Source organism: Peromyscus maniculatus, chromosome 4 (genome assembly GCF_049852395.1).
Source record: "Peromyscus maniculatus bairdii isolate BWxNUB_F1_BW_parent chromosome 4, HU_Pman_BW_mat_3.1, whole genome shotgun sequence".
Taxonomy (NCBI): domain Eukaryota; kingdom Metazoa; phylum Chordata; class Mammalia; order Rodentia; family Cricetidae; genus Peromyscus; species Peromyscus maniculatus.
Window position 1 is genome coordinate 102,546,335 of NC_134855.1, and position 15,923 is coordinate 102,562,257.

At 42.5% G+C, this 15,923-nt stretch overlaps 2 long non-coding RNA genes across 5 annotated transcripts in view; one reads left to right on the forward strand and one right to left on the reverse strand.

The window, feature by feature from the left end:
- Positions 1-15,923, forward strand: part of LOC121828811 (uncharacterized) — a 48,204-nt gene that overhangs the window by 5,643 nt on the left and 26,638 nt on the right. The window lies entirely within an intron of this gene.
- Positions 1-15,923, reverse strand: part of LOC143272980 (uncharacterized) — a 35,410-nt gene that overhangs the window by 1,245 nt on the left and 18,242 nt on the right. Inside the window, exons 2-3 of the long non-coding RNA XR_013050719.1 lie at positions 9,061-9,167; positions 7,341-7,446 (exon numbers count right to left, since the gene is read on the reverse strand). This is a non-coding gene — a long non-coding RNA (uncharacterized LOC143272980). The remainder of the gene's footprint in view (positions 1-7,340; positions 7,447-9,060; positions 9,168-15,923) is intronic.

Genomic DNA, 15,923 nt, shown 5'->3' on the forward strand with positions numbered 1-15,923 from the left:
AAAATCAAACACTTTTGGAGCATTTATCTTTGCTACTGTTGGTACTTTTCCATTTCTTGCCTCACTGATGTTTGATGACTTTCTTGTGAAGTGAAGGGGGCTTGTTCTCCGCCTGTCTCCTGCTCTGAACAACCCTGTCTCTCATCCCTCCATATTACATTGTCAGTGTTGGGGACACTTACACTCTGTCCTGCAGCCACAAGTAGTGAACTTATTTGCAAATAGAAAACACTGGAAACAATGACAAAAACACATTTGTTTTCTTATAGTTATGTAAATGTTGTTTATCATTAGCTGGAACAGATGCGGGGATTACATTCCTCCCCTTCGCAAGAGTTGCTTGTGATCCCCAGTCAATGGCAGGAATACATCTAAGGACAAAGCTGAAAGCCTATGTCCTCAGTGCACTCAGCATAATCGCATGAATCCCGCTCTTTTGCTTCATAGTTGGACTTCTATATTCCTTCTCCTGTCCGTTCTTCTAATTTGTCCACATTAGTTGGCATTTTTTTCCCTTTCACATATCACCAAGTATGCCTAAGATATCTTGTGAGGATATTTGTAAATTTTTTCTAGTCAGAATCTAAACTTTCTTTCTACACATGGGGAATTTCCAGAGAACGAGCTTTTCTGAGCAAAAGCCCAGCTTCCTCCACTGCAAACTCAAAATGTCTTTGGTCCACTTTCTTCATCTCCTTGTTTCTGCACCATGAGCAACTTATCCAAGATTCAGCTATCAACTCTTTGTCTGCTCAGGAACTGAGTTGGGGAAACAACACACCCAGAAATAAGTACCAGAAAAAGTTCTTTCTGGCCGACAGTGGTGGCGCACGCCTTTAATCCCAGCACTCGGGAGGCAGAGCCAGGCGGATCTCTGTGAGTTCAAGGCCAGCCTGGTCTCAGAATGAGATCCAGGACAAGCTCCAAAACTACACAGAGAAACCCTGTCTCGAAAAACCAAAAAGAAAAAAGAGAAGAAAAAGTTCTCTCTAGATGATGGCAGTGGCAACAGCCGGTGTAATGAGAACCTATGGGTTTCAAGACAGCAGCATGAGGGTGCTCTACATCCATGCCAACAGCTGCAGAGACAAGCTGCCTGGACAGATTTCCAGGGGGGCATGGCAGAAGCCCATCATAGCTTGCTTGACTTTTTGCAAATACTTGGCAGTTTCATAGATCAATGCTTGTACATTGCTAGTAAAGACGTGTACTTCTTAAGTGTTTCTATCTTAAAAGATTTCTTGCCTCCCCCTTGAATGGACAGAAACTTTATTCTCCCTTAGAACTCGGAAGTTTCTTGCTTCACTGTCTCAGGGCATCCAATGCTACTTTTTGAGAAGACCAGTGTCTATTTGTTCATTGTCCTTTTTGGGTATTTAAAAGGTCATTTTTTTCAGAGTTGGGAGTTCAGAGTTGAAGCTCAGTGCTAGAGCATTTTCCCAACATGCACAAGGGCCCAGGTTCAATCCCCAGTGCTTAAAAATCCGGAAGGCTTGGAGGTCATCCCTTATCCCCAGTGCTGACTCATAAGACTGTGTTCAGAGGAGGGCTCTCTCTGTTCTTTGGAGTCAGTCCTTGTACACCCTTTTCGTTGGAAATTGCCAGAATTGGGACTCTAAGAAAATTTCTTTTCTTCTTATTTCTTTCTCTCCCACTCCAATTCTCTTCTTTCAAAAGAGCTTATTGATCTGATGCTCATTGCCCAGCTGTTTTCTTTCCCTATATATTATCTTTTCTTACATTTTTCTATCTTCTTTTTCCTTCTCTTCTCTGAGAACTAGTTCAGACCTCAATCTTTTTATACTGATTAACTTTTTTGGCAATAGTGGTTGGTTTATTTGGTTTTGCTTTCCAAAACAGAGTTTTATTTTGTAGGCCATGCTGCCCTTGAACTGGTGGCAACCCCATTTCTCTGTTTCTCGCTGGTGGGATTACAGGCGTGTGCTACCGCATCTGGTGTGGTGATTGTGTTTTAATCAGAAGAACCCTTTTGTTTGTTGTTTTTGCTGAGTGTCTCTTTGTATAGCACTGAAATACTGTCTTCTAAATATGGTTTCCTAATCTGTCTGAGCTTATTATTTAGGGACGATTGAAACATTTTTCTCTCATTTACTATTCTCTGTGGCCTTTCCTTGTGTGATTTGGGTTCTGGTTCTCTTTTGGTTTCAGCAGAAACCAAAAGCATTCTGTGTTCAAGACTGTTTACACAAGTAAGTGGGTAACAAGAGTTTAGGTCCCTTGAGACTATGAAAGTAAATCTTCAGTTTCCCAGAATACAGCACACTTCAAATCATGAAGGCCTCCTCTTCTGCTGGTCATCAGAAGCATGGGAATTGCAGTTAACATGTGATCAAGGCGAGGTGCTTCTCTGGACTTCTTTGTCATAAGAAACCTATTGCTGAAAATGGGATCACTCCCACCGGGAAGGCAGAACCCAGGCATGGAAGCCCAGATGGACTCCCCCAGGCCAGCTCCAGCCCTGTGGGTGTACTGCTCATACTGGGCTGAGAATCAGCTCCTGTGGATGCTGACAGACCCTCCTGCTGTGACCTTTGATCTGTTTCAGTCACCAATGGCTACAGAGGTAAATGGAGGTTTAATATCATCTATGGATTGCTTTGCCAACTGGGAAGAATATCTTTATTTTCTTTCCAGAAAAATAATATATCTAAATATGTGTCCACATAATTATAGAGAGTGCAAGCCATCCATGGGCCTTGTGACTAAGAAGTGGGAAGGATTTTCCTGAGATTTGTGAGGGTCACACTGTATAAATGTGAAGACAGTGTGACAGGTAACTTCTGAACGCCATCTTGGGTTCTGCCACCAACATTTTTTTTTCTGAGAAAAAAAGAGACCCACTAGTAATACTTCAACACACACACACACACACACACACACACAGACACACACACACACACCAGAACTAAACTCAAAATCTGTCATCTTTCTTCCTTCCTTCTCTTTTTTCTTCCTTTCTTTTTAAGTACTAGGAATCAAACCCAAGGCTGAACATACAAGGCAATTTCTCTACCATTGAGATGTATCATCATACCATAAAACAAACATTAAGAATGCAAGAGTTGAACATTCTAAAAATAAAAAAAGAAGAAAGAGAGAGAGAGAAAGAAAGATAGAAAGAGAAAGAAAGGAAGGAAGGAAGGAAGGAAGGAAGGAAAGAAGGAAGGAAGGAAGGAAGGAAGGAAGGAAGGAAGGAAGGAAGGAAGGAAGAAAGGAAGAAAGAAAAGAATGAGCTGAAACTCCTCCCCTCTTCCCTGACAGTGAACTCTAAACTATGTGAAAGGTATTTCCAGTTGGTTACCAACACCAACTTGATTTAAAGCCTCTGGTCTGAGAACATAACACCTTTCTGGTTTGGAGAACAGGAGTACCTCTCTGGAATATGCTGTGAGATGTTCTGTATGTTAAATGTGTTGCTCTGGTTGGTTAATAAATAAAACACTGATTGGCCAGTATCTAGGCAGGAAGTATAGGCAGGACAAGGAGAGAGGAGAATTTTGGGAAGTGGAAGGCTGAGGCAGAGAGACACTGCCAGCCACCGCCATGAGAAGATGTTAAGATACCGGTAAGCCACAAGCCACGTGGCAACTTATAGATTAATAGAATGGGTTGATTTAAGATATAAGAACAGTTAGCAAGAAGCCTGCCATGGCCATAAAGTTTATAAGAAATATAAGTCTCTGCGTGTTTACTTGGTTGGGTTTGAGCAGCTGCAGTACTGGCGGGTGAGAGAGATTTGTCCTGACCGTGGGCCAAGCAGGACTGGGGAAAACTCTAGCTACAGGAATAGGCACAAGGTCAGTTTTGGGTTGTAGAAGAGAACATACAAGCAGGAAGCCAAGCCCAAAGTAGAGCCATGAGTTTGTCTTCTATTGTTTGAGGTGGAGATGTGGGTTCTTACTGTCCACCAAAATGGAGTATCACAGAGGAGAACACTTCTCGTTCAAGGGTCTTGAAGGAGACTGATTTTTCATCTTTGAGTTTGGATACAGAAATTTCAAAGTGGAAGTTGGAAAATGGAGACTTGAGAGAGCACACAATTGCCCACTTGTTCCCCTCCCTGGATGTCCTCCTGTAACCCATCAAGACCCTCATAACACTCCTAACTGGGAGTTGGGGAACGTGCAGGATCCTTGGAATCCACTCATTCAGGAACAGTGGCTGCCTTGCTATGAAAACACATTTTAAGTCTCTAATAAGAAATCTACCCAACTTTGCCTTGTAAAGGCTGCTTTTCCAGCACCCACCCACCCCCTTACATATGAGAGCTAGCTGTGTAGTCAGTGTGTTCTGGAAGGATCTGAGAACCTCAGATGACTGCTGGATGGGAAAGGCAAAAGACTCCATGGGGTTATCTGGCTATATTTTATTGCAATGCTCAGGACTTGCTTGTACTAGGACCAGGAGATGTTGACCTTCTACAAGTGAGCCAATCTCCTCAAAGGTCAGTCCTGACAGAAAGAACTGTAATTGCTGTGTTTGAAATTGTTGAGCCCCAGAGCTACCTCAACCCAGGAGGATTTGCTTGTTGTTTTCTCTTGCTGCTTTTAGCAAGACTACTAATCCTACCTGGAGCTTTTACATCACCGACTCAGGTGTAAAGGTGGAACAAATATAGCAGCTACCTCTCCTTGACGGAAGAGACTGGGTTCTTTTCCATCAACACTGTCTACATTATTTAGTCATTTAGCTCAGCTCACGAAGTTTATAAAAATCCTTGATCTCTCTCCTTCTTCCTCCCCCATCTCTCTCTGTTAATCAATGTGAAAATAAGTGGTTGTTATTTTAATTTTGCTTCCTGTTGCTTCTAGAAAAGCAGGGACCAAAATCAACTTGAGGAGGAAGGGTCTATTTCACCTTATAGATTATAGTCCATCATGAAGGGAAGCCAGCTCAGGAACTCATGTGCTCTTCTTAGTGCAAAGATGGGGTTGAGCCCCACTGTGCTTCCAGTCTGCATGAGATCATGGTTTTTAATGCACATGTGGGCCTGTCACCCTTTGCTGCTACCTTCACACTCAGTCAAGTACCAGTTAGAATGAATATGGATATGAACTAGAATGGTCTAGATTAGACTGAGGCTGAAGATGTGGAGTATAAATAAATGTCATAACTTGAAGATGGCTTCTTATGTATGCAATACCATGTAGAATCCTCCATCACTAGGCAATAGGATACTCCACTACGTGACCCAACATGGAGCCAATGCCCTTCAGACATGAGGTCAACAACCAAGGCGTTGACATCATTGAAATGCCAAGGGAAAGACATTGGAATCAGTCAGGAAGGTCAGCTGTGGCTCCTAAAAGGTCTTGCAAAGTCTGGAGTTGCAAAGCATATCATCTCTGTCCCCAGGTGTGAATACAGGTGTCATCCTTCAAGGACAGCTTTCACACATCTGCCACTTAGTGACATGTGCTGGGAAGTTGGTTATTTCTAGGAAAGTGATTCATTAGCTCCCCCTACCAGGCTGTGATGCTTTGGTCTGGATCTGGTTCAACCCAAAGAGCTTCAATGTACAGTGCTTTTTTTCTCTTTCTTTTTCTTTTTTTTCTGAAGATTTCCTATTCCTGTCCTTTACGTCCCTTGCATATGGCAAGGGACAATAAGATAATATATGAGCAGTGCTTTGAGCTCCTTTGGAAGGCAGAGCTCTCTAAGTGCATGATATTAATAACAGCAATATTTCTGTTACCACGAAGACAGGCCGAGTCCATCTTTCACATGTCCTTTTAAGTCATTTTCCCTGAGGCTGCCTTTTCTGGTAAAATGGTTCTGAATGAGCCATACAAATCTCTAGTTTAAAAATACTCATTTGGGGAAAATGCTAGTTATGCTCACCTACCTGGAAGGGGAATCTTCTTATATTTGTTTCAGTAGGCTAGGGGTGGGAAAGCCACTAGCCCAAGGAACAGAGATGTTAGAGAGGCAGCTGGTGTGGAAAGTAGGAATCCATATAGGTCTCACTCCCTGTGCTCAGAATTCTGGGCCCATTTCCTAAAGTGCAGTGATCCAGTCCAAGACCTTTCTTGGGAGCTGTGGCATACAGAATCTGGGTACCTAAAAGTTTCGGTACATTAGAAATCTGTCTGTACTGTTCTTTGCAATGGAGGCAAACAACTGTGATAATGATGACATGTTTGCCACTTATGAACATGTTTCTAAACTATTTCCTGTCTCCTTTTATTTAACCCTCTCAGCACACTGCATGGTGGACATTGTCTTCAACACTCAGAGATACTGAGTCTCTTGCCCAGTGTTACATATACAGCAACCATTTAAAATGTGTGTTACAAGACAAAAATAATATGTTTGGGTTATATTTTAAAAAGAAAGATGTGGGACCTGTTCCTTTGCTGACACTACCTTCATCCAGTCAAAGGTACTTGGCACAGTAAATTTTGTGTGTCAACTTGATCGGACTATGAGATGCCCAGCTATCTAGTTAAATATTATTTGGGGTATATCTGAGGATGTTACTGACATTAACCTTGGAATTAGAGTGAATGACTCGTATGGTCCTCCCTGAGTGGATAGTCATCATCCAATTCATGGTGAGCCGGAATGGTACAAAAGCAGAGGCACATTGGACTTGCTCTGCCTGGCTGCCTTAGCCGGCACATGTATCTTCTGCTGCTGCTGCTCCTCGTGCTCAGGGCTTTAGAACCGAACTGGCAGCTCGATCACCAACTATCTAGCCTCTTGAGGCCCCAACATGGCAGGAAGATTACAGGACTTCTCAGCCTCCGTAAACTTAAGAGGCAAAACTACATACTAAACTTCATTATGCAGGCATGAACATCCCCCTTCACACACACACACACACACACACACACACACACACACACACACACACACACAAGTATTCATCTTGGAGAATGAGGGGGCTGCCCCAGGGATAAAAAGGTGCGATCTGTGCTTTCTGAGAAGTAACGTGCACTTGGGCTGTGCCCATGCATTACTGCCTGCCTTCCTTCATGAATAAAATCAAAGAAAAGGATGGGGCCAAGTTTTCTGTCACTCTGGGCAGTAAAAAGCACACGCTTTGATGCACATGAAACCTTGCTTTTTACCTCCACATATACCACCTACTTGCTATGTGGTCATGAGAAAGTCACAGTCTCTTCAGGCTCCAGTTGCTCACAGACTAGAGATAATACTGCCCATTGCATAGTAGCCAAACACATTGAATTGACTACTCCACTTCAGGAGCCTGATAAAGGATTTGGCAGTTGTAGGACCCTAAATTACAAATTACCCGAGTCTTATAAAGATCTGAGAATGCTCAAAACACCAAGGGCTTAAGAAATGAAACCTACCGAGATGGAGGAAGTGCCATGGTGACTGTTCTGCACTCTGGGAAGTCAGGACTGTTCCTCCTTGCAATGGCCACGCTTGTGCAAATGCCTCTGCACAGGGAGATTGCTAATAAAATGAGAACAAAGGAGATCATGAGGAAACCATCCATTCAACAACCAAATAAAGCCACTGCAAAGCCACCCACTGCCCTGACCACAACAGCCTGGCGGGTCACAAGGCAGGCATCCAAGGGCCACCGGAGAGCAGCCTTATTATTAGACAGAGACCAAGGAGATCCCATTCACAGGCTGCAGCCAGAGGGGTCTCAGATTGTCCACCCTTCCCTAATGAGCCCTAGTGCCCTCAGAGGATTGACACAGCACGAGGCATAATTAAGTGGCTTCGAATTCACCTACTGCTGGGCCTTGTTCTAAGGAAACCGAGAGTGAACTTGGTATTATTTAGCTTTAATGGAGGAAAACAAGTCTAGGTGCTAAAAGGCCTGTGACTTTCTTTGTGGCAGGCTAGTGTTTGGCCATAGTCCTCACCAGCCACACACTCTTTTGCTTTCCTCACTGAAGAATGTCATTGTGAGGGAGACCAACTATGACAATTTAAATGTGTGCCCCAGGGCGAACGGAGCCTGGTGCCAAAAACTGTATTGATCCTGGTAGATACAGACAGCCCGGTCCTCAGCTGCAGGCCTGGGAAAAGGAGGCTCTGCTGCCCAAATACAAACCAAATAAGACCTTTCATCTAGGGGATTCTGTCAAGTGTCTTCTTTATTTATTCTGCCCTTTGTCACATTCAATCAGAACTCTGACTATGAAAATCCGCTCCTACTGGTCTTGGTCTATTTTCTTCTTCCTCCTAAAACATTTTCAAGCTTCATTTTAAAGTACCAAACATATAAACAAGGAAAATTAACTATTTTCAGGTCGAGCTTTAAACCACCAGATTCAACGTAATTTAGCCATTCTGAGACAAATAGGAAGTGTAAATAGTAAAAAAATGGAAGGTCTACAGATACAGCTGTGACTGGCCATCGAATGCCTATGGCTTTCCCTCCTTGAAGGTGAGGACCTGATTTGGTTTTGAGATCCACTCTTCCTCTCAGGGTTACAGGTACATTCTGAATGCCAAAGTGGTGATAATACTTTGCCTTAGTAGAAGCAGGTTAGGGGTAGGTATAGATGCCAGTCTTAGCCAATGAAATAGGAGGGGAGGCCATTGGGAATCTTTAAGGAAATGTTAATCCAGGCATAGTGTCACATGCCTGTAACCCCAACATTCAGGAGGGTGAGGCAGAAGGATTACGAGCTTGAGGCCAGCCTTGAACACACTAGCTACATGATAAAACCTTGTCTTGACAAAAGGGAAGGGAGTCTAAAAAGAGTGAACCAGCCCAGGAATTATGCTACTTTGTAATACTTTATACTGTAAGATACAATTTTTCCCTTATTCTTGTAAACTCGTTGAGTTGGGAGTTCTTTATTTGTCGTTGAAAACATTTAAACTGATAGATGATAACTGTTCAAATCATTTTGCAGTTCTCTCTATGAAAAATGCTGTCAAAATCAATTTAACACCATCACAGGAAGATTTGTGCAGCAGGTGCATGCTGCTTCTTCCCAGCTCCTTCCCCCTTTCTCAAAGAAGTGAATTGGTGCCTCTATACCTTGAGGAATCATCTGGGGTCCTGTATAAAAGAGATTCTGACTACATAGACATGAGGCATACCTGAGGTTCCCCATGGTTGGTGCTGATACTATGCTCCTTCGATGGCTCTTTCTTTAACTGTTGGGTTCTGCATGCACTTTCCTGGGAGAACCAGCCACAGTCCATTCCTGGAGTATAGGCTCATTCAGAAACTGAAGGTCATCCATGATGATAGAATAAACTGATAGATACTTGTTGAAGCCACTGAGAATGATTTTCACCCTCAAAGAGAGCTACTAGGAGATTTTCATTGGATAATTGTTCCCAAATATGAATTTTGGGATCATGACTGCCATTTCTGGTCAAATGAGGAGAGCTACACATGGACAAAGCCAACTGAGGGCCAGGGCTGTAAAAGCAAGGAGAAATGAAGCCTCCAGGCTGGCCTCTAGCCCAAAGCAGAGACTCTCCTCCATCATTCAGAGACATGAGCCTGTTTCCCTCTGTGAGGGATATTTAGAGTGACTTTTGTGTCAATTTGCATTAAAATAGACTTATGTGATATTGTTCACATCAGTGTTCAGATTAGAGAAGAAAGAAAAGATCACAACTGTCTGAAACTCCAGTTCTAGGGGATCCAATACCCTCACACAGACATACATGCAGGCCAAACACCAAAATAAATAAATAAATAAATAAATAAATAAATAAATAAATAAATAAATAAATAAATAAATAAAAAGAGAAATTAGAGATGAGATCTGCAAGGTACACCAGAATACTTTCATTTCATATTTTTTAAAAAAGTCATTTTACCCTTTTTTAGAAAATGTAGATCGATCAGATGGGGGTTGAGGAAAGGAAGATCAGAAGTTTCCACAAAGGAGTGGCCACATCTGTCAGTCATCCTTGCAGCCGTCTGATAAGGACACTCTTTTATGCCACATGGCCTTTTCCTTGTCACTCAGCCCAGGCTTGTTTGTACAAGCCACAGTGTTCTAGGTCCACCAGCTTGCAGCTAGAAGGTTAATGACTGGAAAGCCAACAGCATTCTGTCTTGACCTCACCATGTTGATTCAGAGTAAGCTCTTCAAATCCTCAGATGGTTCCTAAGTCCATATTCTCTATGGGTTCTTAATAATAGTCCTTGTGGTTCCTTTCTGAAATCATCGTTTTCCTCTTCCAGATTGCTTTAACAACTAAGGTAGATAGATGGTACTAAGCCAAGTGAGCACTATCAACATACACAGTTCTACCAGTGTCTCACAAAGTGTTGATTCTGAGGCCATGAGCATTGGCATTTGACCCTTATGCTTATGTGGTGGCCCTCAGTCAGAACTATTCATGGCATTGATGGTCCCAGGAGTGGTACTTCTCTGGCTTTGCTCTAAGGTTCTGTAATTCCCTATTGTCATCTGGACAGCAGTTGTGGTATACCAGGGCATTTCCCTTGGCATTCTCATCATGGCTTCCTTGACCTTCAAACCAAGCCTGCATCTAGACCTCCTGGTAAGATCATGTTAAGGATTCAAAGGGAGACTGTTACAGCTTACTTTGGTTGGCTTCAATAGAATCACTGGTGTCCTCATAAAAAGGGAGACAGAGAGCAGGTTGACTACAAAAGAGAAGGTCATGTAATAGCATGGGATGCAGACATTGGTATGGAAGCCAGCACACCAGCAGCTCCAAAGCCAGGAATAAATGAGTAGACGTCCCACTGGAGAATCAGCCTTGCCCAATCTTGATTTTACCTTAGACCCGCTACAGACTTGTTTGGGAATTGATAAACGTCTGTCACTTTGGGCTCCTAAATTTATGGCAATTAGCTACAGTGGCAATAAGAAACACACAACCTAGGACTTAGCATGGTGTCCAGAATCTTCCATCCCTTCCAAAACCCTTGCACTAAATCTGGTTCCTTCTCCTAGTTAAGACAGTTCTGACATGGATACCCCAACCAGTCTTGAGACACAGCCACCCAGACAAAGCTTAGGAATGGTTCTGGAATGGTAGCATTTTGAAATTCTGCTGCTGTTGACTTTCTTGCCACTTCTCCCCTTCAGGTTAAACACTGTTGTTTGCCTAGAGAGAGGGATGGAGCCACTGGCCTCTGAAGTTCTCTCCAACCCAATGTTACTATGGTTTGATCTTCTGAAAAATACTCAAAACTTTGAACATCGTTCTTCCCAAGGGTCAACATCTGTACCGTCCAGTGCAGAGTGGCCTCGAAGGAAAAGGTACCCTGGTGCTATGGAGGAAGAACTCCAGACAATTTGGCAGACATTATTTTTAAAAACCTAATAACTGTGTGTTCACTTTCACTTACTTCTGAGAACTTACTATAATCAGATTAAGCTAGATGTGCACAAAGATGCATTTTTCAAAGGTGTTGATTGCAATTCAGCTCATAGCTGCAAAAATGAGAACTAGACAAAAATCTAACAAGAGATCTAGCAAGTATACCATGATACCCTTTTATAATTGAATGATGTCATAAAAATTAATGACATGGGAAATACTCACATGAAATTATGAAGAGAAAGAATCAGGTTATAAAACAATACTTGTTAGCTTCCAACATGTACATATACAGAAGTAAATTATTGGAATGGCATACATTGCAATGTTTAAAAAAATGGTTATTTCTTGGCCAGATTAGTGGTCACTTGTAGGTCTTTTTTTTTTTAAATCCTTGCCTAAGCAGGTGAGAGATCTGCCTCCAGATTGCACCACCACCCCCGCCACCCACTGGACTCTCTCCCTCTAAGACTCACTCTGTCACCCAACCCCACATACCTAAACATCCTTGTCATGGCCAGCCCTCCCCAGCAACCACAGCGACCACATAGACACAGGCATGACCCACACCATTTGGAAAATCTGATGAGTAAATGCTAGTATAAAAATACATTCGATGGCGGAGACAAGCAGACGCAGGTAGGCCTGTGGCAGCGGCCCGCGGAGGTAGACGGGTCCAGTGGCAGTGGCTGACAGGGACATTTAGGCCCAGCGGCAGCTGGTGGAGACATTCAGGCCCAGCGGCAGCCCACAGAGGTGTACAGGCCCTGCGGCGGAGATAAGCAGACAGAGGTGGACAGGACCGGCGGCGGCGGCAGCCGACAGAGACATTCAGGCCTGGCGGCGGCCCACAGAGGTGGACAGGCCACGCGGCAGAGACAGGCGGACGCAGGTCAGCGACTTGCGGAGGTGGAAGGGCCTGGTGGCAACGGCCGACAGGGACATACAGGCCCAGCGGCAACCGGCAGAGACATACAGGCCCCGTGGCAGTTCGCAGAGGTGGATGAGCCCGGCAGCAGTGACAAGCAGAGGTAGGTAGGCCCGCGGCGGCAGCCGGCAGAGACATACAGGCCCATTGACTGCCCGCAGAGGTAGACAGACCCAGCGGCAGTTGACAGGGACATACAGGCCCAGCGGTGGAGACAAGTGGACGCAGGTGGGCCTGTGGAGGTGGGCCACAGGGGTGGACAGGCCCGGGGACGGAGAGGGGTGGACACAGCTTGGAACGGGGATGCCCCTAGCCCCAACACCTGGGGAAGAGGCTATCTCCGTGGGTCGGAACCAGGGCGAGTCTGGACACTCCGTCTGGGGACAACCCAGGGCCCAACTGCTGATCCTGTGAAACCCAACAACTTGGAGGTGTTGGTGAGACTACCCTGCTCAGCTGAAACCCATCTGGGAGAGGATTCAGATGCCTACAGTTTGAAGTCTGAAGAAACAAGATCAGGTGAGGAGTTGACAAATGAACAAAATGTGACCTGGGAACACAGAAGAAGGCGCTACCCAGTCACCAAACCAGATCACGAGAATCATAAGTATATAATTCACCGACTGAAATCAGCTGTCCCTGAAGAAACAGCCCAATAGCACCAATTTAACCAAGAACCCCTACTAAACCAAGACTAAAAATTAGAACAAGAGAGTCACTCTCAGACACAGACACCACCTGCACCGCACAGAGGAAAAGATGAGTAGACGCCAGTGCAAAAATACAGGCAACAACATAAAGACCTATATGGCAACATCAGAACCTAGTGATTCTACACCTGCAAGACCTAAACATACCATGACAGAAGAAACAGATCAACCCTAAAAATGACTTTAAGAAGATGATAGAGGCCCTTAAAGAAGAAATAAAACATTCCCTCAATGAGGAAATAAAAACTTTCCTTAAAGAGGAAATGAAAAACTCTCTTAAAGAGGAAATAAAGACTTCCCTTAAAGAGGAAATGAAAAACTCCATTAGAGAGGAAATTAAAAACTCCCTTAAAGAAATGGAAGAAAAAACGAACAAAAAATGGGAAGAAATCAAATCAAGCCAAGAAAAAGCAATTAAACAGATGAAAGAAACATTCCAAGATCTGAAAAATAAATTTGAGACAATAAAGAAAACACATGCTGAGGGAATGCTGGAAATAGAAATCCTGACAAAATGAACAGGAACTACAGAAATGAGCATAACCAACCGATTGCAAGAGATGGAACAGAGAATCTCTGACAATGAAGACATGATAGAGAAAATAGATTCGTCAGTCAAAGAAAACGCTAAAGACAAAAAAGTCATAACACAAAACGTCCAGGAAATTTGGGACACCATGAAAAGACCAAACCTAAGAATAATAGGGATAGAAGAAGGAGAAGAATACCAACTCAAAGGCACAGAAAATATATTCAACAAAATTATAGAAGAAAACTTTCCTAACCTAAAGAAAGAAATACATATGAAGATACAAGACGCTTACAGAACACCGAATAGGCTGGATCCAAAAAAAAAGTCCCCTCGCCACATAATAATCAAAACACTAAACACACAGAACAAAGAAAAAATATTAAGAGCTGCAAAGGAAAAAGACCAAGTAACATATAAAGGTAAACCCATCAGAATAACACCAGACTACTCAATAGAGACTATGAAAGCTAGAAGATCATGGACAAATCTCATGCAGACACTAAGAGACCACGGATGCCAATCCAGACTATTATACCCAGCAAAACTCTTAATCACCATAGGCGGAGTAAACAAAATATTCCAGGATAAAACCAGATTTAATCAATACCTGTCTACAAACCCAGCCCTACAGAAAGCACTAGAAGGGAAAATTCAACCCAAAGAAGCTAAACACATCCATGAAAAATCAAGCAATAGATAATCCCACACCAACATACACCATAGAAGAAACAAGCTGGTGTAGCTATCCTAATATCTAGAGAAAAAGGATGTTTCAAAAGAGAAGAAGTCTTGTGGCAATGCCTCAGTGGTTCAGGTAACTACCAGAACTCGGAAAAGTTGGTTGAATTTGGGATTGACTGGGAGGCCAAAGATTTAAAAAGCAGAAGATTCTCTCAAGACACAAGTTGTGTGATAATAGTGTGTTTTGTGTGTGTGAATGAGAATTTGTAAATGTTGAATTCTAGGCTTCGACAATCATTGTCAGTGCAGATTAAGCTGCAAGTATTTATGCTTTAAAACTTAAATTATAAAGCTAGTTACGTCTTTCTAACAACTAGTTTTAATGTTTATGAGCATATTTTACCTACATTACCTTTTCAGGATGTTGAGAAAGATGCATCACAAGCAAAGGCTGGAGGCTGGGGGCTAGATGGTTTTGAGGAAGAGGTCTTGGTGGACTCTTTCATAGAGCAAAGGGAAGCAATGCCTTCTGGGAAATGAGCTAAGTTTTAATCTAGTCTTTAGGATTAGAAGTCAAAAACAAAAATATTAAGGAAAGGAAAACCTAATTGATCTTTGAAGTATTGTTATATGGAATTGAGTGGGACTTTTGAGGCCTTTCTTCCAGAAAACAAGGATGTAGTTGTACTTAAATCATTTCAATGGAAAGTGTCTTAGTGATTGGAACTTCTAGTGCAGTTTGGAGTTCTTCCATTTGAAAAATGTGATATTTGCATGGGACTGTTTGAATCTTGTTTTCTAGTCCCTCCCCATTACCACCCTCATAGTCTGAAGGTAGATTTTTCTCTTGATAAAGGAACAAAAAAGGTGAACATCTTGTTTGTAAATAGGTATCTAGTAACTAGTGGTAAACTTGAAATGGTAGAATTCTTTAAAGCCTAATTCTAGATAGCCTTAAGAAAATATATCTTAATTACTTTTGAACCTGTATTCACCTTGTTTTTTTCCAAATATCTTAAGTTATATTTTCTTTTTCAGAGCTGCTTCTTATTTGGGGCTACTTTTTTTTTTAATTGAGGCATAATTCATAAAAGGGTATATTGTTTTTATGAGACTTTTTACAACTGTGGCTGGATGTCTTTCTTTAGTCTTCCAAGAAGGGCCATTTTACTTTTTTAGAGTTACTTTTTAAAGTCATGAGGTCAACAATTTGGACTACTATGCATGTAAGTGCTAATGCAAATTAAAGCCCAAGTTGACCTCCAGCAGCAGTTCATTCTATGTTGACAGTGAGAGAACACTTTGCCTGTTAGGATACTGTTACTCGTGGACTGAAATGCTGAAGAAACCCCTCCCCCTATTTTGTTTTTTTGCAAAATTCAAGGTATATTCTAGGGTTTCCTGGTTGACCTCAACAGATAAACTGAGATGATAGTCTTAGTTCAGAAATGATCTGAATGTAGATTTACAGTCTACGTGTACAGCTGGCTAAGTGAGATCGCTTTCACAGTTCTGCATGTATCCCATCGGCTCCCCATTAGTCACTGAACTCTTAAAACTGGTATTGTAACATTATTACAATGTTTTGCGCCAATTTTATAAACTTTACAGTACAATATGTGTTCCTTTTCTGAGGCAAACCAAAGGTATATTTCTCAAGGTTCTGCTGCTATCAGCAGTGTTGATGGAGGAATTTTTTATACATTTGTAATAGATAGAAATAAACCAGAAAAAAAGAAGAAAAAAAAGTGGTGGAGGAAAAGGTGAACACTGCAAGAATACTCAAAAGGGCTGA